The sequence below is a fragment of the Pseudophryne corroboree genome, chromosome 4, assembly GCF_028390025.1.
Source record: "Pseudophryne corroboree isolate aPseCor3 chromosome 4, aPseCor3.hap2, whole genome shotgun sequence".
NCBI classification, from domain to species: Eukaryota; Metazoa; Chordata; class Amphibia; order Anura; family Myobatrachidae; genus Pseudophryne; species Pseudophryne corroboree.
The window spans coordinates 633,376,109-633,403,879 of NC_086447.1; the positions used below are offsets into that span (position 1 = coordinate 633,376,109).

Sequence of the window (27,771 nt, forward strand, 5' to 3'; positions counted from 1 at the left end):
ATAAAATCCACATCTAGCATAACCAATTAATCCTGCAAAGTGCTCCAGTGGCGCAATTGGTCAGCGCGCGGTACTTATAAGACAGTATCTGTTGAGCAATGCCGAGGTTGTGAGTTCAAGCCTCACCTAGAGCAGCTTTGTATAGTTTTTTTTTTCCTTTTTTTATGTCATTAGTCATTGATTATAAACTGCTACCTTAATATTTAATATGATATTACAAAGGATGGAAGAAAGAAAGAAAACACACAAACATGATTGTGCATTTAAGTTGTCAGCACACATCTGCTTTGGTTTAAATGCACTGCATATCTTCCTTCAGTCAGCCAACATAACAGCAATGGAAAAGATTAACATACTGTTGGTAAAGCAGTTGCATCAAATTGATTTTCTGCAATATAGCATGATAATCCATACTGACAGCTCTGAATAGTACCAGCACATTTCTTGCTGGACTTGGTAATGCAAAGAACACAGTAAACAGCTTCACTTTTTCCTCAAAAATAAATAATTGACTATTAAAAACCTAACAGTTTTAAATAAGAACATCAGTAAGCACCACTGGCATAATGGATAAGTCACTGCCCTCCTAAGACAGGGGTCCAAGTTCCATATGGGGTGGAAGTCATTACAGCAAGTGTCTCATCACTAGAATTGATATTTTATCCTTGCTTCGACTGTAAAACAGTCTTGCAGTGTTTAGCTTGCAAAAAATGACCACAGAAGCTAAAATATGACATTAATTATGCTAACATTGTTGTTGTTGTTTTTTAAACCTTTTCTATCACCGTGGACAGCTTATTCAAGTGCTTCTAGCATGCATGTTCCTTTGTTGCTCATCATTCATCACCAAAAATGATTTTCATTTTCAATTCTTATGACTGTACTGATTGTATTGAATAAAATCCACATCTAGCATAACCAACTAACGCTGCAAAGTGCTCCAGTGGCGCAATTGGTCAGCGCGCGGTACTTATAAGACAGTATCTGTTGAGCAATGCCGAGGTTGTGAGTTCAAGCCTCACCTGGAGCATTTTTGTATACTGATTTTTTTCCTTTTCTTATGTCATTAGTCATTTATTATAAACTTGTAGCCTTAATATTTAATATGATATTACAAAGGATGGAAGAAAGAAAGAAAACACACAAACATGATTGTGCATTTAAGTTGTCAGCACACATCTGCTTTGGTTCAAATGCACTGCATATCTTCCTTCAGTCAGCCAACAAAACAGCAATGGAAAAGAATAACATACTGTTGGTAAAGCAGTTGCATCAAATTGATTTTCTGCAATATAGCATGATAATCCATACTGACAGCTCTGGATAGTACCAGCACATTTCTTGCTGGACTTGGTAATGCAAAGAACACAGTAAACAGCTTCACTTTTTCCTCAAAAATAAATAATTGACTATTAAAAACCTAACAGTCTTAAATAAGAACATCAGTAAGCACCACTGGCATAATGGATTAGTCACTGCCCTCCTAAGACATGGGGGTCCAAGTTCCATATGGGGTGGAAGTCATTACAGCAAGTGTCTCATCACTAGAGTTGATATTTTATCCTTGCTTCAACTGTAGAACAGTCTTGCAGTGTTTAGCTTAAAAAAATGACCACAGAAGCTAAAATATGACATTTATTATGATAACATTGTTGTTGTTTTTTTTTAAACCTTTTCTATCACAGTGGACAGCTTATTCAAGTGCCATCTGGCATGCATGTTCCTTTGTTGCTCATCATTCATCACCAAAAATGATTTTCTTTTTCAATTCTTATGACTGTACTGATTGCATTGAATAAAATCCACATCTAGCATAACCAATCAATGTTGCAAAGCGCTCCAGTGGCGCAATTGGTCAGCGTGCGGTATTTATAAGACAGTATCTGTTGAGCAATGCCGAGGTTGTGAGTTCAAGCCTTACCTGGAGCATCTTTGTATACTGTTTTTTTTCCTTTTCTTATGTCATTAGTCATTGATTATAAACTGGTAGCCTTAATATTTAATATGATATTACAAAGGATGGAAGAAAGAAAGAAAACACACAAACATGATTGTGCATTTAAGTTGTCAGCACACATCTGCTTTGGTTCAAATGCACTGCATATCTTCCTTCAGTCAGCCAACAAAACAGCAATGGAAAAGAATAACATACTGTTGGTAAAGCAGTTGCATCAAATTGATTTTCTGCAATATAGCATGATAATCCATACTGACAGCTCTGGATAGTACCAGCACATTTCTTGCTGGACTTGGTAATGCAAAGAACACAGTAAACAGCTACACTTTTTCCTCAAAAATAAAAAATTGACTATTATAAACCTAACAGTCTTAAATAAGGACATCAGTAAGCACCACTGGCATAATGGATAAGGCTCTGTTCTCCTAAGCCAGTGGTTGTGGGTTTTTAGTCCCGTCTGAGTTGGAAGTCATTACAGCAAGTGTCTCATCACTTGAGTTGATATTTTATCCTTGCTTCAACTGTAAAACAGTCTTGCAGTGTTTAGCTTGTAAAAAATGACCACAGAAGCTAAAATATGACATTAATTATGATAACATTGTTGTTGTTGTTTTTTAAACCTTTTCTATCACAGTGGACAGCTTATTCAAGTGCCATCTGGCATGCATGTTCCTTTGTTGCTCATCATTTATCACCAAAAATTATTTTCTTTTTCAATTCTTATGACTGTACTGATTGTATTGAATAAAATCCACATCTAGCATAACCAATTAATGCTGCAAAGTGCTCCAGTGGCGCAATTGGTCAGCGTGCGGTACTTATAAGACAGTATCTGTTGAGCAATGCCGAGGTTGTGAGTTCAAGCCTCACCTGGAGCATCTTTGTGTACTGTTTTTTTCCTTTTCTTATGTCATTAGTCATTGATTATAAACTGCTACCTTAATATTTAATATGATATTACAAAGGATGGAAGAAAGAAAGAAAAAACACAAACATGATTGTGCATTAAAGTTGTCAGCACACATCTGCTTTGGTTCAAATGCACTGCATATCTTCCTTCAGTCAGCCAACAAAACAGCAATGGAAAAGATTAACATACTGTTGGTAAAGCAGTTGCATCAAATTGATTTTCTGCAATATAGCATGATAATCCATACTGACAGCTCTGGATAGTACCAGCACATTTCTTGCTGGACTTGGTTATGCAAAGAACACAGTAAACAGCTTCACTTTTTTTCAAAAATAAATAATTGACTATTAAAAACCTATCAGTCTTAAATAAGGACATCAGTAAGCACCACTGGCATAATGGATAAGGCACTGTTCTCCTAAGCCAGTGGTTGTGGGTTTAAGTCCCGTCTGAGTTGGAAGTCATTACAGCAAGTGTCTCATCACTTGAGTTGATATTTTATCCTTGCTTCAACTGTAAAACAGTCTTGCAGTGTTTAGCTTGTAAAAAATGACCACAGAAGCTAAAATATGACATTAATTATGATAACATTGTTGTTGTTGTTTTTTAAACCTTTTCTATCACCGTGGACAGCTTATTCAAGTGCCATCTGGCATGCATGTTTCTTTGTTGCTCATCATTCATCACCAAAAATGATTTTCTTTTTCAATTCTTATGACTGTACTGATTGTATTGAATAAAATCTACATCTAGCATAACCAACTAATGCTGCAAAGTGCTCCAGTGGCGCAATTGGTCAGCGTGCGGTACTTATAAGACAGTATCTGTTGAGCAATGCCGAAGTTGTGAGATCAAGCCTCACCTGGAGCATCTTTGTATACTGTTTTTTTTTTCCTTTTCTTATGTCATTAGTCATTGATTATAAACTGCTACCTTAATATTTAATATGATATTACAAAGGATGGAAGAAAGAAAGAAAAAACACAAACATGATTGTGCATTTAAGTTGTCAGCACACATCTGCTTTGGTTCAAATGCACTGCATATCTTCCTTCAGTCAGCCAACATAACAGCAATGGAAAAGATTAACATACTGTTGGTAAAGCAGTTGCATCAAATTGATTTTCTGCAATATAGCATGATAATCCATACTGACAGCTCTGAATAGTACCAGCACATTTCTTGCTGGACTTGGTAATGCAAAGAACACAGTAAACAGCTTCACTTTTTCCTCAAAAATAAATAATTGACTATTAAAAACCTAACAGTCTTAAATAAGAACATCAGTAAGCACCACTGGCATAATGGATAAGTCACTGCCCTCCTAAGACAGGGGTCCAAGTTCCATATGGGGTGGAAGTCATTACAGCAAGTGTCTCATCACTAGAATTGATATTTTATCCTTGCTTCAACTGTAAAACAGTCTTGCAGTGTTTAGCTTGCAAAAAATGACCACAGAAGCTAAAATATGACATTTATTATGATAACATTGTTGTTGTTTTTTTTAAACATTTTCTATCACCGTGGACATCTTATTTAAGTACCATCTGGCATGCATGTTCCTTTGTTGCTCATCATTTATCACCAAAAATGATTTTCTTTTTCAATTCTTATGACTGTACTGATTGCATTGAATAAAATCCACATCTAGCATAACCAATCAATGTTGCAAAGCGCTCCAGTGGCGCAATTGGTCAGCGCGCGGTACTTATAAGACAGTATCTGTTGAGCAATGCCGAGGTTGTGAGTTCAAGCCTCACCTGGAGCATCTTTGTATACTGATTTTTTTCCTTTTCTTATGTCATTAGTCATTGATTATAAACTTGTAGCCTTAATATTTAATATGATATTACAAAGGATGGAAGAAAGAAAGAAAACACACAAACATGATTGTGCATTTAAGTTGTCAGCACACATCTGCTTTGGTTCAAATGCACTGCATATCTTCCTTCAGTCAGCCAACAAAACAGCAATGGAAAAGAATAACATACTGTTGGTAAAGCAGTTGCATCAAATTGATTTTCTGCAATATAGCATGATAATCCATACTGACAGCTCTGGATAGTACCAGCACATTTCTTGCTGGACTTGGTAATGCAAAGAACACAGTAAACAGCTTCAATTTTTTTTCAAAAATAAATAATTGACTATTAAAAACCTATCAGTCTTAAATAAGGACATCAGTAAGCACCACTGGCATAATGGATAAGGCACTGTACTCCTAATCCAGTGGTTGTGGGTTTTAAGTCCCGTCTGAGTTGGAAGTCATTACATCAAGTGTCTCATCACTAGAGTTGATATTTTATCCTTGCTTCAACTGTAAAACAGTCTTGCAGTGTTTAGCTTGTAAAAAATGACCACAGAAGCTAAAATATGACATTAATTATGATAACATTGTTGTTGTTGTTTTTTAAACCTTTTCTATCACCGTGGACAGCTTATTCAAGTGCTTCTAGCATGCATGTTCCTTTGTTGCTCATCATTTATCACCAAAAAGGATTTTCATTTTCAATTCTTATGACTGTACTGATTGTATTGAATAAAATCCACATCTAGCATAACCAATTAATGCTGCAAAGTGCTCCAGTGGCGCAATTGGTCAGTGCGCGGTACTTACAAGACAGTATCTGTTGAGCAATGCCGAGGTTGTGAGTTCAAGCCTCACCTGGAGCATCTTTGTGTACTGTTTTTTTCCTTTTCTTATGTCATTAGTCATTGATTATAAACTGCTACCTTAATATTTAATATGATATTACAAAGGATGGAAGAAAGAAAGAAAAAACACAAACATGATTGTGCATTTATCTTGTCAGCACACATCTGCTTTGGTTCAAATGCACTGCATATCTTCCTTCAGTCAGCCATCAAAACAGCAATGGAAAAGAATAACATACTGTTGGTAAAGCAGTTGCATCAAATTGATTTTCTGCAATATAGCATGATAATCCATACTGACAGCTCTGGATAGTACCAGCACATTTCTTGCTGGACTTGGTAATGCAAAGAACACAGTAAACAGCTTCACTTTTTCCTCAAAAATAAATAATTGACTATTATAAACCTAACAGTCTTAAATAAGGACATCAGTAAGCACCACTGGCATAATGGATAAGGCACTGTTCTCCTAAGCCAGTGGTTGTGGGTTTAAGTCCCGTCTGAGTTGGAAGTCATTACAGCAAGTGTCTCATCACTAGAGTTGATATTTTATCCTTGCTTCAACTGTAAAACAGTCTTGCAGTATTTAGCTTGTAAAAAATGACCACAGAAGCTAAAATATGACATTAATTATGATAACATTGTTGTTGTTGTTTTTTAAACCTTTTCTATCACCGTGGACAGCTTATTCAAGTGCCATCTGGCATGCATGTTCCTTTGTTGCTCATCATTCATCACCAAAAATGATTTTCTTTTTCAATTCTTATGACTGTACTGATTGCATTGAATAAAATCCACATCTAGCATAACCAATCAATGTTGAAAAGCGCTCCAGTGGCGCAATTGGTCAGCGCGCGGTACTTATAAGACAGTATCTGTTGAGCAATGCCGAGGTTGTGAGTTCAAGCCTTACCTGGAGCATCTTTGTATACTGTTTTTTTTCCTTTTCTTATGTCATTAGTCATTGATTATGAACTGGTAGCCTTAATATTTAATATGATCTTACAAAGGATGGAAGAAAGAAAGAAAACACACAAACATGATTGTGCATTTAAGTTGTCAGCACACATCTGCTTTGGTTCAAATGCACTGCATATCTTCCTTCAGTCAGCCAACAAAACAGCAATGGAAAAGAATAACATACTGTTGGTAAAGCAGTTGCATCAAATTGATTTTCTGCAATATAGCATGATAATCCATACTGACAGCTCTGGATAGTACCAGCACATTTCTTGCTGGACTTGGTAATGCAAAGAACACAGTAAACAGCTTCACTTTTTCCTCAAAAATAAATAATTGACTATTATAAACCTAACAGTCTTAAATAAGGACATCAGTAAGCACCACTGGCATAATGGATAAGGCACTGTTCTCCTAAGCCAGTGGTTGTGGGTTTAAGTCCCGTCTGAGTTGGAAGTCATTACAGCAAGTGTCTCATCACTAGAGTTGATATTTTATCCTTGCTTCAACTGTAAAACAGTCTTGCAGTGTTTAGCTTGTAAAAAATGACCACAGAAGCTAAAATATGACATTAATTATGATAACATTGTTGTTGTTGTTTTTTAAACCTTTTCTATCACCGTGGACAGCTTATTCAAGTGCTTCTAGCATGCATGTTCCTTTGTTGCTCATCATTTATCACCAAAAATTATTTTCTTTTTCAATTCTTATGACTGTACTGATTGTATTGAATAAAATCCACATCTAGCATAACCAATTAATGCTGCAAAGTGCTCCAGTGGCGCACTTGGTCAGCGCGCGGTACTTATAAGACAGTATCTGTTGAGCAATGCCGAGGTTGTGAGTTCAAACCTCAACTAGAGCAGCTTTGTATAGTTTTTTTTTTCCTTTTTTTATGTCATTAGTCATTGATTATAAACTGCTACCTTAATATTTAATATGATATTACAAAGGATGGAAGAAAGAAAGAAAACACACAAACATGATTGTGCATTTAAGTTGTCAGCACACATCTGCTTTGGTTCAAATGCACTGCATATCTTCCTTCAGTCAGCCAACAAAACAGCAATGGAAAAGATTAACATACTGTTGGTAAAGCAGTTGCATCAAATTGATTTTCTGCAATATAGCATGATAATCCATACTGACAGCTCTGGATAGTAATAGCACATTTCTTGCTGGACTTGGTAATGCAAAGAACACAGTAAACAGTTTCACTTTTTTTCAAAAATAAATAATTGACTATTAAAAACCTATCAGTCTTAAATAAGGACATCAGTAAGCACCACTGGCATAATGGATAAGGCACTGTTCTCCTAAGCCAGTGGTTGTGGGTTTAAGTCCCGTCTGAGTTGGAAGTCATTACAGCAAGTGTCTCATCACTTGAGTTGATATTTTATCCTTGCTTCAACTGTAAAAATGTCTTGCAGTGTTTAGCTTGTAAAAAATGACCACAGAAGCTAAAATATGACATTAATTATGCTAACATTGTTGTTGTTGTTTTTTAAACCTTTTCTATCACCGTGGACAGCTTATTCAAGTGCTTCTAGCATGCATGTTCCTTTGTTGCTCATCATTCATCACCAAAAATGATTTTCATTTTCAATTCTTATGACTGTACTGATTGTATTGAATAAAATCCACATCTAGCATAACCAACTAACGCTGCAAAGTGCTCCAGTGGCGCAATTGGTCAGCGCGCGGTACTTATTAGACAGTATCTGTTGAGCAATGCCGAGGTTGTGAGTTCAAGCCTCACCTGGAGCATCTTTGTATACTGATTTTTTTCCTTTTCTTATGTCATTAGTCATTTATTATAAACTTGTAGCCTTAATATTTAATATGATATTACAAAGGATGGAAGAAAGAAAGAAAACACACAAACATGATTGTGCATTTAAGTTGTCAGCACACATCTGCTTTGGTTCAAATGCACTGCATATCTTCCTTCAGTCAGCCAACAAAACAGCAATGGAAAAGAATAACATACTGTTGGTAAAGCAGTTGCATCAAATTGATTTTCTGCAATATAGCATGATAATCCATACTGACAGCTCTGGATAGTACCAGCACATTTCTTGCTGGACTTGGTAATGCAAAGAACACAGTAAACAGCTTCACTTTTTCCTCAAAAATAAATAATTGACTATTAAAAACCTAACAGTCTTAAATAAGAACATCAGTAAGCACCACTGGCATAATGGATTAGTCACTGCCCTCCTAAGACAGGGGGTCCAAGTTCCATATGGGGTGGAAGTCATTACAGCAAGTGTCTCATCACTAGAGTTGATATTTTATCCTTGCTTCAACTGTAGAACAGTCTTGCAGTGTTTAGCTTAAAAAAAATGACCACAGAAGCTAAAATATGACATTTATTATGATAACATTGTTGTTGTTTTTTTTTAAACCTTTTCTATCACAGTGGACAGCTTATTCAAGTGCCATCTGGCATGCATGTTCCTTTGTTGCTCATCATTCATCACCAAAAATGATTTTCTTTTTTAATTCTTATGACTGTACTGATTGCATTGAATAAAATCCACATCTAGCATAACCAATCAATGTTGCAAAGCGCTCCAGTGGTGCAATTGGTCAGCGTGCGGTATTTATAAGACAGTATCTGTTGAGCAATGCCGAGGTTGTGAGTTCAAGCCTTACCTGGAGCATCTTTGTATACTGTTTTTTTTCCTTTTCTTATGTCATTAGTCATTGATTATAAACTGGTAGCCTTAATATTTAATATGATATTACAAAGGATGGAAGAAAGAAAGAAAACACACAAACATGATTGTGCATTTAAGTTGTCAGCACACATCTGCTTTGGTTCAAATGCACTGCATATCTTCCTTCAGTCAGCCAACAAAACAGCAATGGAAAAGAATAACATACTGTTGGTAAAGCAGTTGCATCAAATTGATTTTCTGCAATATAGCATGATAATCCATACTGACAGCTCTGGATAGTACCAGCACATTTCTTGCTGGACTTGGTAATGCAAAGAACACAGTAAACAGCTACACTTTTTCCTCAAAAATAAAAAATTGACTATTATAAACCTAACAGTCTTAAATAAGGACATCAGTAAGCACCACTGGCATAATGGATAAGGCTCTGTTCTCCTAAGCCAGTGGTTGTGGGTTTTTAGTCCCGTCTGAGTTGGAAGTCATTACAGCAAGTGTCTCATCACTTGAGTTGATATTTTATCCTTGCTTCAACTGTAAAACAGTCTTGCAGTGTTTAGCTTGTAAAAAATGACCACAGAAGCTAAAATATGACATTAATTATGATAACATTGTTGTTGTTGTTTTTTAAACCTTTTCTATCACAGTGGACAGCTTATTCAAGTGCCATCTGGCATGCATGTTCCTTTGTTGCTCATCATTTATCACCAAAAATTATTTTCTTTTTCAATTCTTATGACTGTACTGATTGTATTGAATAAAATCCACATCTAGCATAACCAATTAATGCTGCAAAGTGCTCCAGTGGCGCAATTGGTCAGCGTTCGGTACTTATAAGACAGTATCTGTTGAGCAATGCCGAGGTTGTGAGTTCAAGCCTCACCTGGAGCATCTTTGTGTACTGTTTTTTTCCTTTTCTTATGTCATTAGTCATTGATTATAAACTGCTACCTTAATATTTAATATGATATTACAAAGGATGGAAGAAAGAAAGAAAAAACACAAACATGATTGTGCATTAAAGTTGTCAGCACACATCTGCTTTGGTTCAAATGCACTGCATATCTTCCTTCAGTCAGCCAACAAAACAGCAATGGAAAAGATTAACATACTGTTGATAAAGCAGTTGCATCAAATTGATTTTCTGCAATATAGCATGATAATCCATACTGACAGCTCTGGATAGTAATAGCACATTTCTTGCTGGACTTGGTTATGCAAAGAACACAGTAAACAGCTTCACTTTTTTTCAAAAATAAATAATTGACTATTAAAAACCTATCAGTCTTAAATAAGGACATCAGTAAGCACCACTGGCATAATGGATAAGGCACTGTTCTCCTAAGCCAGTGGTTGTGGGTTTAAGTCCCGTCTGAGTATGAAGTCATTACAGCAAGTGTCTCATCACTTGAGTTGATATTTTATCCTTGCTTCAACTGTAAAACAGTCTTGCAGTGTTTAGCTTGTAAAAAATGACCACAGAAGCTAAAATATGACATTAATTATGATAACATTGTTGTTGTTGTTGTTTTTTAAACCTTTTCTATCACCGTGGACAGCTTATTCAAGTGCCATCTGGCATGCATGTTTCTTTGTTGCTCATCATTCATCACCAAAAATGATTTTCTTTTTCAATTCTTATGACTGTACTGATTGTATTGAATAAAATCTACATCTAGCATAACCAACTAATGCTGCAAAGTGCTCCAGTGGCGCAATTGGTCAGCGTGCGGTACTTATAAGACAGTATCTGTTGAGCAATGCCGAAGTTGTGAGATCAAGCCTCACCTGGAGCATCTTTGTATACTGTTTTTTTTTCCTTTTCTTATGTCATTAGTCATTGATTATAAACTGCTACCTTAATATTTAATATGATATTACAAAGGATGGAAGAAAGAAAGAAAAAACACAAACATGATTGTGCATTTAAGTTGTCAGCACACATCTGCTTTGGTTCAAATGCACTGCATATCTTCCTTCAGTCAGCCAACATAACAGCAATGGAAAAGATTAACATACTGTTGGTAAAGCAGTTGCATCAAATTGATTTTCTGCAATATAGCATGATAATCCATACTGACAGCTCTGAATAGTACCAGCACATTTCTTGCTGGACTTGGTAATGCAAAGAACACAGTAAACAGCTTCACTTTTTCCTCAAAAATAAATAATTGACTATTAAAAACCTAACAGTCTTAAATAAGAACATCAGTAAGCACCACTGGCATAATGGATAAGTCACTGCCCTCCTAAGACAGGGGTCCAAGTTCCATATGGGGTGGAAGTCATTACAGCAAGTGTCTCATCACTAGAATTGATATTTTATCCTTGCTTCGACTGTAAAACAGTCTTGCAGTGTTTAGCTTGCAAAAAATGACCACAGAAGCTAAAATATGACATTTATTATGATAACATTGTTGTTGTTTTTTTTAAACATTTTCTATCACCGTGGACATCTTATTTAAGTACCATCTGGCATGCATGTTCCTTTGTTGCTCATCATTTATCACCAAAAATGATTTTCTTTTTCAATTCTTATGACTGTACTGATTGCATTGAATAAAATCCACATCTAGCATAACCAATCAATGTTGCAAAGCGCTCCAGTGGCGCAATTGGTCAGCGCGCGGTACTTATAAGACAGTATCTGTTGAGCAATGCCGAGGTTGTGAGTTCAAGCCTCACCTGGAGCATCTTTGTATACTGATTTTTTTCCTTTTCTTATGTCATTAGTCATTGATTATAAACTTGTAGCCTTAATATTTAATATGATATTACAAAGGATGGAAGAAAGAAAGAAAACACACAAACATGATTGTGCATTTAAGTTGTCAGCACACATCTGCTTTGGTTCAAATGCACTGCATATCTTCCTTCAGTCAGCCAACAAAACAGCAATGGAAAAGAATAACATACTGTTGGTAAAGCAGTTGCATCAAATTGATTTTCTGCAATATAGCATGATAATCCATACTGACAGCTCTGGATAGTACCAGCACATTTCTTGCTGGACTTGGTAATGCAAAGAACACAGTAAACAGCTTCAATTTTTTTTCAAAAATAAATAATTGACTATTAAAAACCTATCAGTCTTAAATAAGGACATCAGTAAGCACCACTGGCATAATGGATAAGGCACTGTACTCCTAATCCAGTGGTTGTGGGTTTTAAGTCCCGTCTGAGTTGGAAGTCATTACATCAAGTGTCTCATCACTAGAGTTGATATTTTATCCTTGCTTCAACTGTAAAACAGTCTTGCAGTGTTTAGCTTGTAAAAAATGACCACAGAAGCTAAAATATGACATTAATTATGATAACATTGTTGTTGTTGTTTTTTAAACCTTTTCTATCACCGTGGACAGCTTACTCAAGTGCTTCTAGCATGCATGTTCCTTTGTTGCTCATCATTTATCACCAAAAAGGATTTTCATTTTCAATTCTTATGACTGTACTGATTGTATTGAATAAAATCCACATCTAGCATAACCACTTAACGCTGCAAAGTGCTCCAGTGGCGCAATTGGTCAGTGCGCGGTACTTCCAAGACAGTATCTGTTGAGCAATGCCGAGGTTGTGAGTTCAAGCCTCACCTGGAGCATCTTTGTGTACTGTTTTTTTCCTTTTCTTATGTCATTAGTCATTGATTATAAACTGCTACCTTGATATTTAATATGATATTACAAAGGATGGAAGAAAGAAAGAAAAAACACAAACATGATTGTGCATTTATCTTGTCAGCACACATCTGCTTTGGTTCAAATGCACTGCATATCTTCCTTCAGTCAGCCATCAAAACAGCAATGGAAAAGAATAACATACTGTTGGTAAAGCAGTTGCATCAAATTGATTTTCTGCAATATAGCATGATAATCCATACTGACAGCTCTGGATAGTACCAGCACATTTCTTGCTGGACTTGGTAATGCAAAGAACACAGTAAACAGCTTCACTTTTTCCTCAAAAATAAATAATTGACTATTAAAAACCTAACAGTCTTAAATAAGGACATCAGTAAGCACCACTGGCATAATGGATAAGGCACTGTTCTCCTAAGCCAGTGGTTGTGGGTTTAAGTCCCGTCTGAGTTGGAAGTCATTACAACAAGTGTCTCATCACTTGAGTTGATATTTTATCCTTGCTTCAACTGTAAAACAGTCTTGCAGTGTTTAGCTTGTAAAAAATGACCACAGAAGCTAAAATATGACATTAATTATGATAACATTGTTGTTGTTGTTTTTTAAACCTTTTCTATCACAGTGGACAGCTTATTCAAGTGCCATCTGGCATGCATGTTCCTTTGTTGCTCATCATTCATCACCAAAAATGATTTTCTTTTTCAATTCTTATGACTGTACTGATTGTATTGAATAAAATCCACATCTAGCATAACCAATTAATGCTACAAAGTGCTCCAGTGGCGCAATTGGTCAGCGCGCGGTACTTATAAGACAGTATCTGTTGAGCAATGCCGAGGTTGTGAGTTCAAGCCTTACCTGGAGCAGCTTTGTATACTGTTTTTTTTTCCTTTTTTTATGTCATTAGTCATTGATTATAAACTGCTACCTTAATATTTAATATGATATTACAAAGGATGGAAGAAAGAAAGAAAAAACACAAACATGATTGTGCATTTAAGTTGTCAGCACACATATGCTTTGGTTCAAATGCACTGCATATCTTCCTTCAGTCAGCCAACAAAACAGCAATGGAAAAGATTAACATACTGCTGGTAAAGCAGTTGCATCAAATTGATCTTCTGCAATATAGCATGATAATCCATACTGACAGCTCTGGATAGTACCAGCACATTTCTTGCTGGACTTGGTAATGCAAAGAACACAGTAAACAGCTTCACTTTTTCCTCAAAAATAAAAAAATGACTATTAAAAACCTAACAGTCTTAAATAAGAACATCAGTAAGCACCACTGGCATAATGGATAAGTCACCGCCCTCCTAAGCCAGGGGGTCCAAGTCCCATATGGGGTGGAAGTAATTACAGCAAGTGTCTCATCACTAGAGTTGATATTTTATCCTTGCTTCAACTGTAAAAATGTCTTGCAGTGTTTAGCTTGTAAAAAATGACCACAGAAGCTAAAATATGACATTAATTATGATAACATTGTTGTTGTTGTTGTTTTTTAAACCTTTTCTATCACCGTGGACAGCTTATTCAAGTGCCATCTGGCATGCATGTTCCTTTGTTTCTCATCATTCATCACCAAAAATGATTTTCTTTTTCAATTCTTATGACTGTACTGATTGTATTGAATAAAATCCACATCTAGCATAACCAAGTAATGCTGCAAAGTGCTTCAGTGGCGCAATTGGTCAGCGCGCGTTACTTATAAGACAGTATCTGTTGAGCAATGCCGAGGTTGTGAGTTCAAGCCTCACCAGGAGCATCTTTGTATACTATTTTGTTTTTCCTTTTCTTATGTCATTAGTCATTGATTATAAACTGCTACCTTAATATTTAATATGATATTACAAAGGATGGAAGAAAGAAAGAAAAAACACAAACATGATTGTGCATTTAAGTTGTCAGCACACATCTGCTTTGGTTCAAATGCACTGCATATCTTCCTTCAGTCAGCCAACAAAACAGCAATGGAAAAGATTAACATACTGTTGGTAAAGCAGTTGCATTAAATTGATTTTCTGCAATATAGCATGAAAATACATACTGACAGCTCTGGATAGTACCAGCACATTTCTTGCTGGACTTGGTAATGCAAAGAACACAGTAAACAGCTTCACTTTTTCCTCAAAAATAAATAATTGACTATTAAAAACCTAACTGTCTTAAATAAGAACATCAGTAAGCACCACTGGCATAATGGATAAGTCACTGCCCTCCTAAGCCAGGGGGTCCAAGTCCCATATGGGGTGGAAGTAACTACAGCAAGTGTCTCATCACTAGAGTTAATATTTTATCCTTGCTTCAACTGTAAAACAGTCTTGCAGTGTTTAGCTTGTAAAAAATGAGCACAATAGCTAAAATATGACATTAACTATGATAACATTGTTGTTGTTGTTGTTGTTGTTGTTGTTGTTGTTGTTTTTTTAAACCTTTTCTATGACCGTGGACAGCTTATTCAAGTGCCATCTGGCATGCATGTTCCTTTGTTGCTCATCATTCATCACCAAAAATGATTTTCTTTTTCAATTCTTATGACTGTACTGATTGTATTGAATAAAATCCACATCTAGCATAACCAATTAATGCTGCAAAGTGCTCCAGTGGCGCAATTGGTCAGCGCGCGGTACTTATAAGACAGTATCTGTTGAGCAATGCCGAGGTTGTGAGTTCAAGCCTCACCTGGAGCATTTTTGTATACTGTTCTTTTTCCTTTTCTTATGTCATTAGTCATTGATTATAAACTGCTACCTTAATATTTAATATGATATTACAAAGGATGGAAGAAAGAAAGAAAGCACACAAACATGATTGTGCATTTAATTTGTCAGCACACATCTGCTTTGGTTCAAATGCACTGCATATCTTCCTTCAGTCAGCCAACAAAACAGCAATGGAAAAGATTAACATACTGTTGGTAAAGCAGTTGCATCAAATTGTTTTTCTGCAATATAGCATGATAATCCATGCTGACAGCTCTGGATAGTACCAGCACATTTCTTGCTGGACTTGGTAATGCAAAGAACACAGTAAACAGCTTCACTTTTTTTCAAAAAATAAATAATTGACTATTAAAAACCTATCAGTCTTAAATAAGAACATCAGTAAGCACCACTGGCATAATGGATAAGGCACTGTTCTCCTGAGCCAGTGGTTGTGGGTTTAAGTCCCGTCTGAGTTGGAAGTCATTACAGCAAGTGTCTCATCACTAGAGTTGATATTTTATCCTTGCTTCAACTGTAAAACAGTCTTGCAGTGTTTAGCTTGTAAAAAATGACCAAAGAAGCTAAAATATGACATTAATTATGATAACATTGTTGTTGTTGTTTTTTAAACCTTTTCTATCACCGTGGACAGCTTATTCAAGTGCCATCTGGCATGCATGTTCCTTTGTTGCTCATCATTCATCACCAAAAATGATTTTCTTTTTCAATTCTTATGACTGTACTGATTGTATTGAATAAAATCCACATCTAGCATAACCAATTAATGCTGCAACGTACTCCAGTGGTGCAATTGGTCAGTGCGCAGTACTTATAAGACAGTATCTGTTGAGCAATGCCGAGGTTGTGAGTTCAATCCTCACCTGGAGCATCTTTGTATACTGTTTTTTTTTCTTTTCTTATGTCATTAGTCATTGATTATAAACTGCTACCTTAATATTTAATATGATATTACAAAGGATGGAAGAAAGAAAGAAAGCACACAAACATGATTGTGCATTTAAGTTGTCAGCACACATCTGCTTTGGTTCAAATGCACTGCATATCTTCCTTCAGTCAGCCAACAAAACAGCAATGGAAAAGATTAACATACTGTTGGTAAAGCAGTTGCATCAAATTGATTTTCTGCAATATAGCATGATAATCCATACTGACAGCTCTGGATAGTACCAGCACATTTCTTGCTGGACTTGGTAATGCAAAGAACACAGTAAACAGCTTCACTTTTTTTCAAAAAATAAATAATTGACTATTAAAAACCTATCAGTCTTAAATAAGGACATCAGTAAGCACCACTGGCATAATGGATAAGGCACTGTTCTCCTAAGCCAGTGGTTGTGGGTTTAAGTCCTGTCTGAGTTGGAAGTCATTACAGCAAGTGTCTCATCACTAGAGTTGATATTTTATCCTTCCTTCAATTGTAAAACAGTCTTGCAGTGTTTAGCTTGTAAAAAATGACCACAGAAGCTAAAATATGACATTTATTATGATAACATTGTTGTTGTTGTTTTTTAAACCTTTTCTATCACCGTGGACAGCTTATTCAAGTGCCATCTGGCATGCATGTTCCTTTGTTGCTCATCATTCATCACCAAAAATGATTATCTTTTTCAATTCTTATGAATGTACTGATTGTATTGAATAAAATCCACATCTAGCATAACCAATTGATGCTGCAAAGTGCTCCAGTGGCGCAATTGGTCAGCGCGCAAAACTTATAAGACGGAATCTGTTGAGCAATGCCAAGGTTGTGAGTTCAAGCCTCACCTGGAGCATCTTTGTATACTGTTTTTTTTTCCTTTTCTTATGTCATTAGTCATTGATTATAAACTGCTACCTTAATAGTTAATATGATATTACAAAGGATGGAAGAAAGAAAGAAAAAACACAAACATGATTGTGCATTTAAGTTGTCAGCACACATCTGCTTTGGTTCAAATGCACTGCATATCTTCCTTCAGTCAGCCAACAAAACAGCAATGGAAAAGATTAACATACTGTTGGTAAAGCAGTTGCATCAAATTGATTTTCTGCAATATAGCATGATAATCCATACTGACAGCTCTGGATAGTACCAGCATATTTCTTGCTGGACTTGGTAATGCAAAGAACACAGTAAACAGCTTCACTTTTTCCTCAAAAATAAATAATTGACTATTAAAAACCTAACAGTCTTAAATAAGAACATCAGTAAGCACCACTGGCATAATAGATAAGTCACTGCCCTCCTAAGACAGGGGGTCCAAGTTCCATATGGGGTGGAAGTCATTACAGCAAGTGTCTCATCACTAGAGTTGATATTTTATCCTTGCTTCGACTGTAAAACATTCTTGCAGTGTTTAGCTTGCAAAAAATGACCACAGAAGCTAAAATATGACATTTATTATGAAAACATTGTTGTTGTTTTTTTTAAAACATTTTCTATCACCGTGGACAGCTTATTTAAGTACCATCTGGCATGCATGTTCCTTTGTTGCTCATCATTCATCACCAAAAATGATTTTCTTTTTCAATTCTTATGACTGTACTGATTGCATTGAATAAAATCCACATCTAGCATAACCAATCAATGATGCAAAGCGCTCCAGTGGCGCAATTGGTCAGCGCTCGGTACTTATAAGACAGTATCTGTTGAGCAATGCTGAGGTTGTGAGTTCAAGCCTCACCTGTAGCATCTTTGTATACTGTTTTTTTTCCTTTTCTTATGTCATTAGTCATTGATTATAAACTGGTAGCCTTAATATTTAATATGATATTATAAAGGATGGAAGAAAGAAAGAAAACACACAAACATGATTGTGCATTTAAGTTGTCAGCACACATCTGCTTTGGTTCAAATGCACTGCATATCTTCCTTCAGTCAGCTAACAAAACAGCAATGGAAAAGAATAACATACTGTTGGTAAAGCAGTTGCATCAAATTGATTTTCTGCAATATAGCATGATAATCCATACTGACAGCTCTGGATAGTACCAGCACTTTTCTTGCTGGACTTGGTAATGCAAAGAACACAGTAAACAGCTTCAATTTTTAAAAATAAATAAATAATTGACTATTAAAACCCTATCAGTCTTAAACAAGGACATCAGTAAGCACCACTGGCATAATGGATAAGGTACTGTTCTCCTAAGCCAGTGGTTGTGGGTTTAAGTCCCATCTGAGTTGGAAGTCATTACAGCAAGTGTCTCATCACTAGAGTTGATATTTTATCCTTCCTTCAATTGTAAAACAGTCTTGCAGTGTTTAGCTTGTAAAAAATGACCACAGAAGCTAAAATATGACATTTATTATGATAACATTGTTGTTGTTGTTTTTTAAACCTTTTCTATCACCGTGGACAGCTTATTCAAGTGCCATCTGGCATGCATGTTCCTTTGTTGCTCATCATTCATCACCGAAAATGATTTTCTTTTTCAATTCTTATGAATGTACTGATTGTATTGAATAAAATCCACATCTAGCATAACCAATTAATGCTGCAAAGTGCTCCAGTGGCGCAATTGGTCAGCGCGCAAAACTTATAAGACAGTATCTGTTGAGCAATGCCAAAGTTGTGAGTTCAAGCCTCACCTGGAGCATCTTTGTATACTGTTTTTTTTTCCTTTTCTTATGTCATTAGTCATTGATTATAAACTGCTACCTTAATATTTAATATGATATTACAAAGGATGGAAGAAAGAAAGAAAAAACACAAACATGATTGTGCATTTAACTTGTCAGCACACATCTGCTTTGGTTCAAATGCACTGCATATCTTCCTTCAGTCAGCCAACAAAACAGCAATGGAAAAGATTAACATACTGTTGGTAAAGCAGTTGCATCAAATTGATTTTCTGCAATATAGCATGATAATCCATACTGACAGCTCTGGATAGTACCAGCACATTTCTTGCTGGACTTGGTAATGCAAAGAACACAGTAAACAGCTTCACTTTTTCCTCAAAAATAAATAATTGACTATTAAAAACCTAACAGTCTTAAATAAGAACATCAGTAAGCACTACTGGCATAATGGATAAGGCACTGTTCTCCTAAGCCAGTGGTAGTGGGTTTAAGTCCCGCTGAGTTGGAAGTCATTACAGCAAGTGTCTCATCACTAGAGTTGATATTTTATCCTTGCTTCAACTGTAAAACAGTCTTGCAGTGTTTAGCTTGTAAAAAATGACCACAGAAGCTAAAATATGACATTAATTATGATAACATTGTTGTTGTTTTTTAAACCTTTTCTATCACAGTGGACAGCTTATTCAAGTGCCATCTGGCATGCATGTTCCTTTGTTGCTCATCATTCATCACCAAAAATTATTTTCTTTTTCAATTCTTATGACTGTACTGATTGTATTGAATAAAATCCACATCTAGCATAACCAATTAATGCTGGAAAGTGCTCCAGTGGCGCAATTGGTCAGCGCGCGGTTCTTATAAGACAGTATCTGTTGAGCAATGCCAAGGTTGTAAGTTCAAGCCTCACCTGGAGCAGGTATAATGTTTTTTTTTCCTTTTTATGTCATTAGTCATTGATTATAAACTCCTACCTTAATGTTTAATATGATATTACAAAGGATGGAAGAAAGAAAGAAAAAACACACAAACATGACTGTGCATTTAAGTTGTCAGCACACATCTGCTTTGGTTCAAATGCACTGCATATCTTCCTTCAGTCAGCCAACAAAACAGCAATGGAAAAGATTAACATACTGTTGGTAAAGCAGTTGCATCAAATTGATTTTCTGCAATATAGCATGATAATCCATACTGACAGCTCTGGATAGTACCAGCACATTTCTTGCTGGACTTGGTAATGCAAAGAACACAGTAAACAGCTTCACTTTTTTTCAAAAATAAATATTTGACTATTAAAAACCTATCAGTCTTAAATAAGGACATCAGTAAGCACCACTGGCATAATGGATAAGGCACTGTTCTCCTAAGCCAGTGGTTGTGGGTTTAAGTCCCGTCTGAGTTGGAAGTCATTACAGCAAGTGTCTCATCACTAGAGTTGATATTTTATCCTTCCTTCAATTGTAAAACAGTCTTGCAGTGTTTAGCTTGTAAAAAATGACCACAGAAGCTAAAATATGACATTTATTATGATAACATTGTTGTTGTTGTTTTTTAAACCTTTTCTATCACCGTGGACCGCTTATTCAAGTGCCATCTGGCATGCATGTTCCTTTGTTGCTCATCATTCATCACCGAAAATTATTTTCTTTTTCAATTCTTATGAATGTACTGATTGTATTGAATAAAATCCACATCTAGCATAACCAATTAATGCTACAAAGTGCTCCAGTGGCGCAATTGGTCAGCGAGCAAAACTTATAAAACAGTATCTGTTGAGCAATGCCAAGGTTGTGAGTTCAAGCCTCACCTGGAGTATCTTTGTATACTGTTTTTTTTTTCCTTTTCTTATGTCATTAGTCATTGATTATAAACTGCTACCTTAATAGTTAATATGATATTACAAAGTATGGAAGAAAGAAAGAAAAAACACAAACATGATTGTGCATTTAAGTTGTCAGCACACATCTGCTTTGGTTCAAATGCACTGCATATCTTCCTTCAGTCAGCCAACAAAACAGCAATGGAAAAGATTAACATACTGTTGGTAAAGCAGTTGCATCAAATTGATTTTCTGCAATATAGCATGATAATCCATACGGACAGCTCTGGATAGTACCAGCATATTTCTTGCTGGACTTGGTAATGCAAAGAACACAGTAAACAGCTTTACTTTTTCCTCAAAAATAAATAATTGACTATTAAAAACCTAACAGTCTTAAATAAGAACATCAGTAAGCACCACTGGCATAATGGATAAGTCACTGCCCTCCTAAGACAGGAGGTCCAAGTTCCATATGGGGTGGAAGTCATTACAGCAAGTGTCTCATCACTAGAGTTGATATTTTATCCTTGCTTCGACTGTAAAACAGTCTTGCAGTGTTTAGCTTGCAAAAAATGACCACAGAAGCTAAAATATGACATTTATTATGATAACATTGTTGTTGTTTTTTTTTAAACATTTTCTATCACCGTGGACAGCTTATTTAAGTACCATCTGGCATGCATGTTCCTTTGTTGCTCATCATTCATCACCAAAAATGATTTTGTTTTTCAATTCTTATGACTTTACTTACTGCATTGAATAAAATCCACATCTAGCATAACCAATCAATGATGCAAAGCGCTCCAGTGGCGCAATTGGTCAGCGCGCGGTACTTATAAGACAGTATCCGTTGAGCAATGCCGAGGTTGTGAGTTCAAGCCTCACCTGGAGCAGCTTTGTATAATGTTTTTTTTTTCTTTTTTTATGTCATTAGTCATTGATTATAAACTGCTACCTTAATGTTTAATATGATATTACAAAGGATGGAAGAAAGAAAGAAAAAACACAAACATGATTGTGCATTTAAGTTGTCAGCACACATCTGCTTTGGTTCAAATGCACTGCATATCTTCCTTCAGTCAGCCAAAAAAACAGCAATGGAAAAATTAACATACTGTTGGTAAAGCAGTTGCATCAAATTGATTTTCTGCAATATAGCATGATAATCCATACTGACAGCTCTGGATAGTACCAGCATATTTCTTGCTGGACTTGGTAATGCAAAAAACACAGTAAACAGCTTCACTTTTTCCTCAAAAATAAATAATTGACTATTAAAAACCTAACAGTCTTAAATAAGAGCATCAGTAAGCACCACTGGCATAATGGATAAGTCACTGCCCTCCTAAGCCAGGGGGTCCAAGTCCTATATGGGGTGGAAGTCATTACAGCAAGTGTCTCATCACTAGAGTTGATATTTTATCCTTGCTTCAACTGTAAAACAGTCTTGCAGTGTTTAGCTTGTAAAAAATGACCACAGAAGCTAAAATATGACATTAATTATGATAACATTGTTGTTGTTGTTGTTTTTTAAACCTTTTCTATCACCGTGGACAGCTTATTCAAGTGCCATCTGGCATGCATGTTCCTTTGTTGCTCATCATTCATCACCAAAAATGATTTTCTTTTTCAATTCTTATGACTGTACTGATTGTATTGAATAAAATCCACATCTAGCATAACCAATCAATGCTACAAAGTGCTCCAGTGGTGCAATTGGTCAGCGTGCGTTACTTATAAGACAGTATCTGTTGAGCAATGCCGAGGTTGTGAGTTCAAGCCTCACCTGCAGCATATTTGTATACTGTTTTTTTTTCCTTTTCTTATGTCATTAGTCATTGATTATAAACTGCTACCTTATTATTTAATATGATATTACAAAGGATGGAAGAAAGAAAGAAAAAACACAAACATGATTGTGCATTTAAGTTGTCAGCACACATCTGCTTTGGGTCAAATGCACTGCATATCTTCCTTCAGTCAGCCAACAAAACAGCAATGGAAAAGATTAACATACTGTTGGTAAAGCAGTTGCATCAAATTGATTTTCTGCAATATAGCATGATAATCCATACTGACAGCTCTGGATAGTACCAGCACATTTCTTGCTGGACTTGGCAATGCAAAGAACACAGTAAACAGCTTTACTTTTTCCTCAAAAATAAATAATTGACTATTAAAAACCTAACAGTCTTAAATAAGAACATCAGTAAGCACCAATGGCATAATGGGTAAGGTACTGTTCTCCTAAGCCAGTGGTTGTGGGTTTAAGTCCCGTCTGAGTTGGAAGTCATTACAGCAAGCGTTTCATCACTAGAGTTGATATTTTATCCTTGCTTCAACTGTAAAACAGTCTTGCAGTGTTTAGCTTGTAAAAAATTACCACAGAAGCTAAAATATGACATTAATTATGATAACATTGTTGTTGTTGTTTTTTAAACCTTTTCTATCACCGTGGACAGCTTATTCAAGTGCCATCTGGCATGCATGTTCCTTTGTTTCTCATCATTCATCACCAAAAATGATTTTCTTTTTCAATTCTTATGACTGTACTGATTGTATTGAATAAAATCCACATCTAGCATAACCAAGTAATGCTGTAAAGTGCTTCAGTGGCGCAATTGGTCAGCGCGCGTTACTTATAAGACAATATCTGTTGAGCAATGCCGAGGTTGTGAGTTCAAGCCTCACCAGGAGCATCTTTGTATACTATTTTGTTTTTCCTTTTCTTATGTCATTAGTCATTGATTATAAACTTGCTACCTTAATATTTAATATGATATTACAAAGGATGGAAGAAAGAAAGAAAAAACACAAACATGATTGTGCATTTAAGTTGTCAGCACACATCTGCTTTGGTTCAAATGCACTGCATATCTTCCTTCAGTCAGCCAACAAAACAGCAATGGAAAAGATTAACATACTGTTGGTAAAGCAGTTGCATTAAATTGATTTTCTGCAATATAGCATGAAAATACATACTGACAGCTCTGGATAGTACCAGCACATTTCTTGCTGGACTTGGTAATGCAAAGAACACAGTAAACAGCTTCACTTTTTCCTCAAAAATAAATAATTGACTATTAAAAACCTAACTGTCTTAAATAAGAACATCAGTAAGCACCACTGGCATAATGGATAAGTCACTGCCCTCCTAAGCCAGGGGGTCCAAGTCCCATATGGGGTGGAAGTAACTACAGCAAGTGTCTCATCACTAGAGTTAATATTTTATCCTTGCTTCAACTGTAAAACAGTCTTGCAGTGTTTAGCTTGTAAAAAATGAGCACAATAGCTAAAATATGACATTAACTATGATAACATTGTTGTTGTTGTAGTTGTTGTTTTTTTAAACCTTTTCTATGACCGTGGACAGCTTATTCAAGTGCCATCTGGCATGCATGTTCCTTTGTTGCTCATCATTCATCACCAAAAATGATTTTCTTTTTCAATTCTTATGAATGTACTGATTGTATTGAATAAAATCCACATCTAGCATGACCAATTGATGCTGCAAAGTGCTCCAGTGGCGCAATTGGTCAGCGCGCAAAACTTATAAGACGGAATCTGTTGAGCAATGCCAAGGTTGTGAGTTCAAGCCTCACCTGGAGCATCTTTGTATACTGTTTTTTTTTCCTTTTCTTATGTCATTAGTCATTGATTATAAACTGCTACCTTAATAGTTAATATGATATTACAAAGGATGGAAGAAAGAAAGAAAAAACACAAACATGATTGTGCATTTAAGTTGTCAGCACACATCTGCTTTGGTTCAAATGCACTGCATATCTTCCTTCAGTCAGCCAACAAAACAGCAATGGAAAAGATTAACATACTGTTGGTAAAGCAGTTGCATCAAATTGATTTTCTGCAATATAGCATGATAATCCATACTGACAGCTCTGGATAGTACCAGCATATTTCTTGCTGGACTTGGTAATGCAAAGAACACAGTAAACAGCTTCACTTTTTCCTCAAAAATAAATAATTGACGATTAAAAACCTAACAGTCTTAAATAAGAACATCAGTAAGCACCACTGGCATAATAGATAAGTCACTGCCCTCCTAAGACAGGGGGTCCAAGTTCCATATGGGGTGGAAGTCATTACAGCAAGTGTCTCATCACTAGAGTTGATATTTTATCCTTGCTTCGACTGTAAAACATTCTTGCAGTGTTTAGCTTGCAAAAAATGACCACAGAAGCTAAAATATGACATTTATTATGAAAACATTGTTGTTGGTTTTTTTAAAACATTTTCTATCACCGTGGACAGCTTATTTAAGTACCATCTGGCATGCATGTTCCTTTGTTGCTCATCATTCATCACCAAAAATGATTTTCTTTTTCAATTCTTATGACTGTACTGATTGCATTGAATAAAATCCACATCTAGCATAACCAATCAATGATGCAAAGCGCTCCAGTGGCGCAATTGGTCAGCGCTCGGTACTTATAAGACAGTATCTGTTGAGCAATGCTGAGGTTGTGAGTTCAAGCCTCACCTGTAGCATCTTTGTATACTGTTTTTTTTCCTTTTCTTATGTCATTAGTCATTGATTATAAACTGGTAGCCTTAATATTTAATATGATATTATAAAGGATGGAAGAAAGAAAGAAAACACACAAACATGATTGTGCATTTAAGTTGTCAGCACACATCTGCTTTGGTTCAAATGCACTGCATATCTTCCTTCAGTCAGCTAACAAAACAGCAATGGAAAAGAATAACATACTGTTGGTAAAGCAGTTGCATCAAATTGATTTTCTGCAATATAGCATGATAATCCATACTGACAGCTCTGGATAGTACCAGCACTTTTCTTGCTGGACTTGGTAATGCAAAGAACACAGTAAACAGCTTCAATTTTTAAAAATAAATAAATAATTGACTATTAAAACCCTATCAGTCTTAAACAAGGACATCAGTAAGCACCACTGGCATAATGGATAAGGCACTGTTCTCCTAAGCCAGTGGTTGTGGGTTTAAGTCCCATCTGAGTTGGAAGTCATTACAGCAAGTGTCTCATCACTAGAGTTGATATTTTATCCTTCCTTCAATTGTAAAACAGTCTTGCAGTGTTTAGCTTGTAAAAAATGACCACAGAAGCTAAAATATGACATTTATTATGATAACATTGTTGTTGTTGTTGTTGTTTTTTAAACCTTTTCTATCACCGTGGACAGCTTATTCAAGTGCCATCTGGCATGCATGTTCCTTTGTTGCTCATCATTCATCACCGAAAATGATTTTCTTTTTCAATTCTTATGAATGTACTGATTGTATTGATTAAAATCCACATCTAGCATAACCAATTAATGCTGCAAAGTGCTCCAGTGGCGCAATTGGTCAGCGCGCAAAACTTATAAGACAGTATCTATTGAGCAATGCCAAAGTTGTGAGTTCAAGCCTCACCTGGAGCATCTTTGTATACTGTTTTTTTTTCCTTTTCTTATGTCATTAGTCATTGATTATAAACTGCTACCTTAATAGTTAATATGATATTACAAAGGATGGAAGAAAGAAAGAAAAAACACAAACATGATTGTGCATTTAAGTTGTCAGCACACATCTGCTTTGGTTCAAATGCACTGCATATCTTCCTTCAGTCAGCCAACAAAACAGCAATGGAAAAGATTAACATACTGTTGGTAAAGCAGTTGCATCAAATTGATTTTCTGCAATATAGCATGATAATCCATACTGACAGCTCTGGATAGTACCAGCATTTTTCTTGCTGGACTTGGTAATGCAAAGAACACAGTAAACAGCTTCACTTTTTCCACAAAAATAAATAATTGACTATTTAAAACCTAACAGTCTTAAATAAGAACATCAGTAAGCACCACTGGCATAATGGATAAGTCACTGCCCTCCTAAGACAGGGGGTCCAAGTTCCATATGGGGTGGAAGTCATTACAGCAAGTGTCTCATCAATAGAGTTGATATTTTATCCTTGCTTCGACTGTAAAACAGTCTTGCAGTGTTTAGCTTGCAAAAAATGACCACAGAAGCTAAAATATGACATTTATTATGATAACATTGTTGTTGTTTTTTTTAAACCTTTTCTATCACCGTGGACAGCTTATTTAAGTACCATCTGGCATGCATGTTCCTTTGTTGCTCATCATTCATCACCAAAAATGATTTTCTTTTTCAATTCTTATGACTGTACTGATTGCATTGAATAAAATCCACATCTAGCATAACCTATCAATGTTGCAAAGCGCTCCAGTGGCGCAATTGGTCAGCGCGCGGTAATTATAAGACAGTATCTGTTGAGCAATGTCGAGGTTGTGAGTTCAAGCCTCACCTGGAGCATCTTTGTATACTGTTTTTTTTCCTTTTATTATGTCATTAGTCATTGATTATAAACTGGTAGCCTTAATATTTAATATGATATTACAAAGGATGGAAGAAAGAAAGAAAACACACAAACATGATTGTGCATTTAAGTTGTCAGCACACATCTGCTTTGGTTCAAATGCACTGCATATCTTCCTTCAGTCAGCCAACAAAACAGCAATGGAAAAGAATAACATACTGTTGGTAAAGCAGTTGCATCAAATTGATTTTCTGCAATATAGCATGATAATCCATACTGACAGCTCTGGATAGTACCAGCACATTTCTTGCTGGACTTAGTAATGCAAAGAACACAGTAAACAGCTTAAATTTTTTTTCAAAAATAAATAATTGACTATTAAAACCCTATCAGTCTTAAATAAGGACATCAGTAAGCACCACTGGCATAATGGATAAGGCACTGTTCGCCTAAGCCAGTGGTTGTGGGTTTAAGTCCCGTCTGAGTTGGAAGTCATTACAGCAAGTGTCTCATCACTAGAGTTGATATTTTATCCTTG

At 35.8% G+C, this 27,771-nt stretch overlaps 13 non-coding genes across 13 annotated transcripts; all 13 read left to right on the forward strand.

Moving 5' to 3' along the window:
- Positions 1-41: 41 nt before the first annotated feature.
- TRNAI-UAU (transfer RNA isoleucine (anticodon UAU)) lies at positions 42-134 on the forward strand. The gene is given in 2 exon segments: positions 42-79; positions 99-134. It is a non-coding gene; the product is annotated as a tRNA-Ile (tRNA).
- An 803-nt stretch (positions 135-937) lies between these two features.
- Positions 938-1,030, forward strand: TRNAI-UAU (transfer RNA isoleucine (anticodon UAU)). The gene is given in 2 exon segments: positions 938-975; positions 995-1,030. It is a non-coding gene; the product is annotated as a tRNA-Ile (tRNA).
- Positions 1,031-2,742: 1,712 nt separating this feature from the next.
- TRNAI-UAU (transfer RNA isoleucine (anticodon UAU)) lies at positions 2,743-2,835 on the forward strand. The gene is given in 2 exon segments: positions 2,743-2,780; positions 2,800-2,835. It is a non-coding gene; the product is annotated as a tRNA-Ile (tRNA).
- Positions 2,836-4,542: 1,707 nt separating this feature from the next.
- TRNAI-UAU (transfer RNA isoleucine (anticodon UAU)) lies at positions 4,543-4,635 on the forward strand. Its single transcript is given in 2 exon segments — positions 4,543-4,580; positions 4,600-4,635. It is a non-coding gene; the product is annotated as a tRNA-Ile (tRNA).
- An 812-nt stretch (positions 4,636-5,447) lies between these two features.
- On the forward strand, positions 5,448-5,540 carry TRNAV-UAC (transfer RNA valine (anticodon UAC)). The gene is given in 2 exon segments: positions 5,448-5,485; positions 5,505-5,540. It is a non-coding gene; the product is annotated as a tRNA-Val (tRNA).
- An 810-nt stretch (positions 5,541-6,350) lies between these two features.
- On the forward strand, positions 6,351-6,443 carry TRNAI-UAU (transfer RNA isoleucine (anticodon UAU)). The gene is given in 2 exon segments: positions 6,351-6,388; positions 6,408-6,443. It is a non-coding gene; the product is annotated as a tRNA-Ile (tRNA).
- Positions 6,444-8,156: 1,713 nt separating this feature from the next.
- TRNAI-UAU (transfer RNA isoleucine (anticodon UAU)) lies at positions 8,157-8,249 on the forward strand. Its single transcript is given in 2 exon segments — positions 8,157-8,194; positions 8,214-8,249. It is a non-coding gene; the product is annotated as a tRNA-Ile (tRNA).
- Positions 8,250-9,961: 1,712 nt separating this feature from the next.
- On the forward strand, positions 9,962-10,054 carry TRNAI-UAU (transfer RNA isoleucine (anticodon UAU)). Its single transcript is given in 2 exon segments — positions 9,962-9,999; positions 10,019-10,054. It is a non-coding gene; the product is annotated as a tRNA-Ile (tRNA).
- Positions 10,055-11,763: 1,709 nt separating this feature from the next.
- On the forward strand, positions 11,764-11,856 carry TRNAI-UAU (transfer RNA isoleucine (anticodon UAU)). The gene is given in 2 exon segments: positions 11,764-11,801; positions 11,821-11,856. It is a non-coding gene; the product is annotated as a tRNA-Ile (tRNA).
- An 812-nt stretch (positions 11,857-12,668) lies between these two features.
- TRNAG-UCC (transfer RNA glycine (anticodon UCC)) lies at positions 12,669-12,761 on the forward strand. Its single transcript is given in 2 exon segments — positions 12,669-12,706; positions 12,726-12,761. It is a non-coding gene; the product is annotated as a tRNA-Gly (tRNA).
- An 810-nt stretch (positions 12,762-13,571) lies between these two features.
- On the forward strand, positions 13,572-13,664 carry TRNAI-UAU (transfer RNA isoleucine (anticodon UAU)). The gene is given in 2 exon segments: positions 13,572-13,609; positions 13,629-13,664. It is a non-coding gene; the product is annotated as a tRNA-Ile (tRNA).
- A 1,734-nt stretch (positions 13,665-15,398) lies between these two features.
- TRNAI-UAU (transfer RNA isoleucine (anticodon UAU)) lies at positions 15,399-15,491 on the forward strand. Its single transcript is given in 2 exon segments — positions 15,399-15,436; positions 15,456-15,491. It is a non-coding gene; the product is annotated as a tRNA-Ile (tRNA).
- Positions 15,492-21,711: 6,220 nt separating this feature from the next.
- On the forward strand, positions 21,712-21,804 carry TRNAI-UAU (transfer RNA isoleucine (anticodon UAU)). Its single transcript is given in 2 exon segments — positions 21,712-21,749; positions 21,769-21,804. It is a non-coding gene; the product is annotated as a tRNA-Ile (tRNA).
- The last annotated feature ends 5,967 nt before the right edge of the window (positions 21,805-27,771 follow it).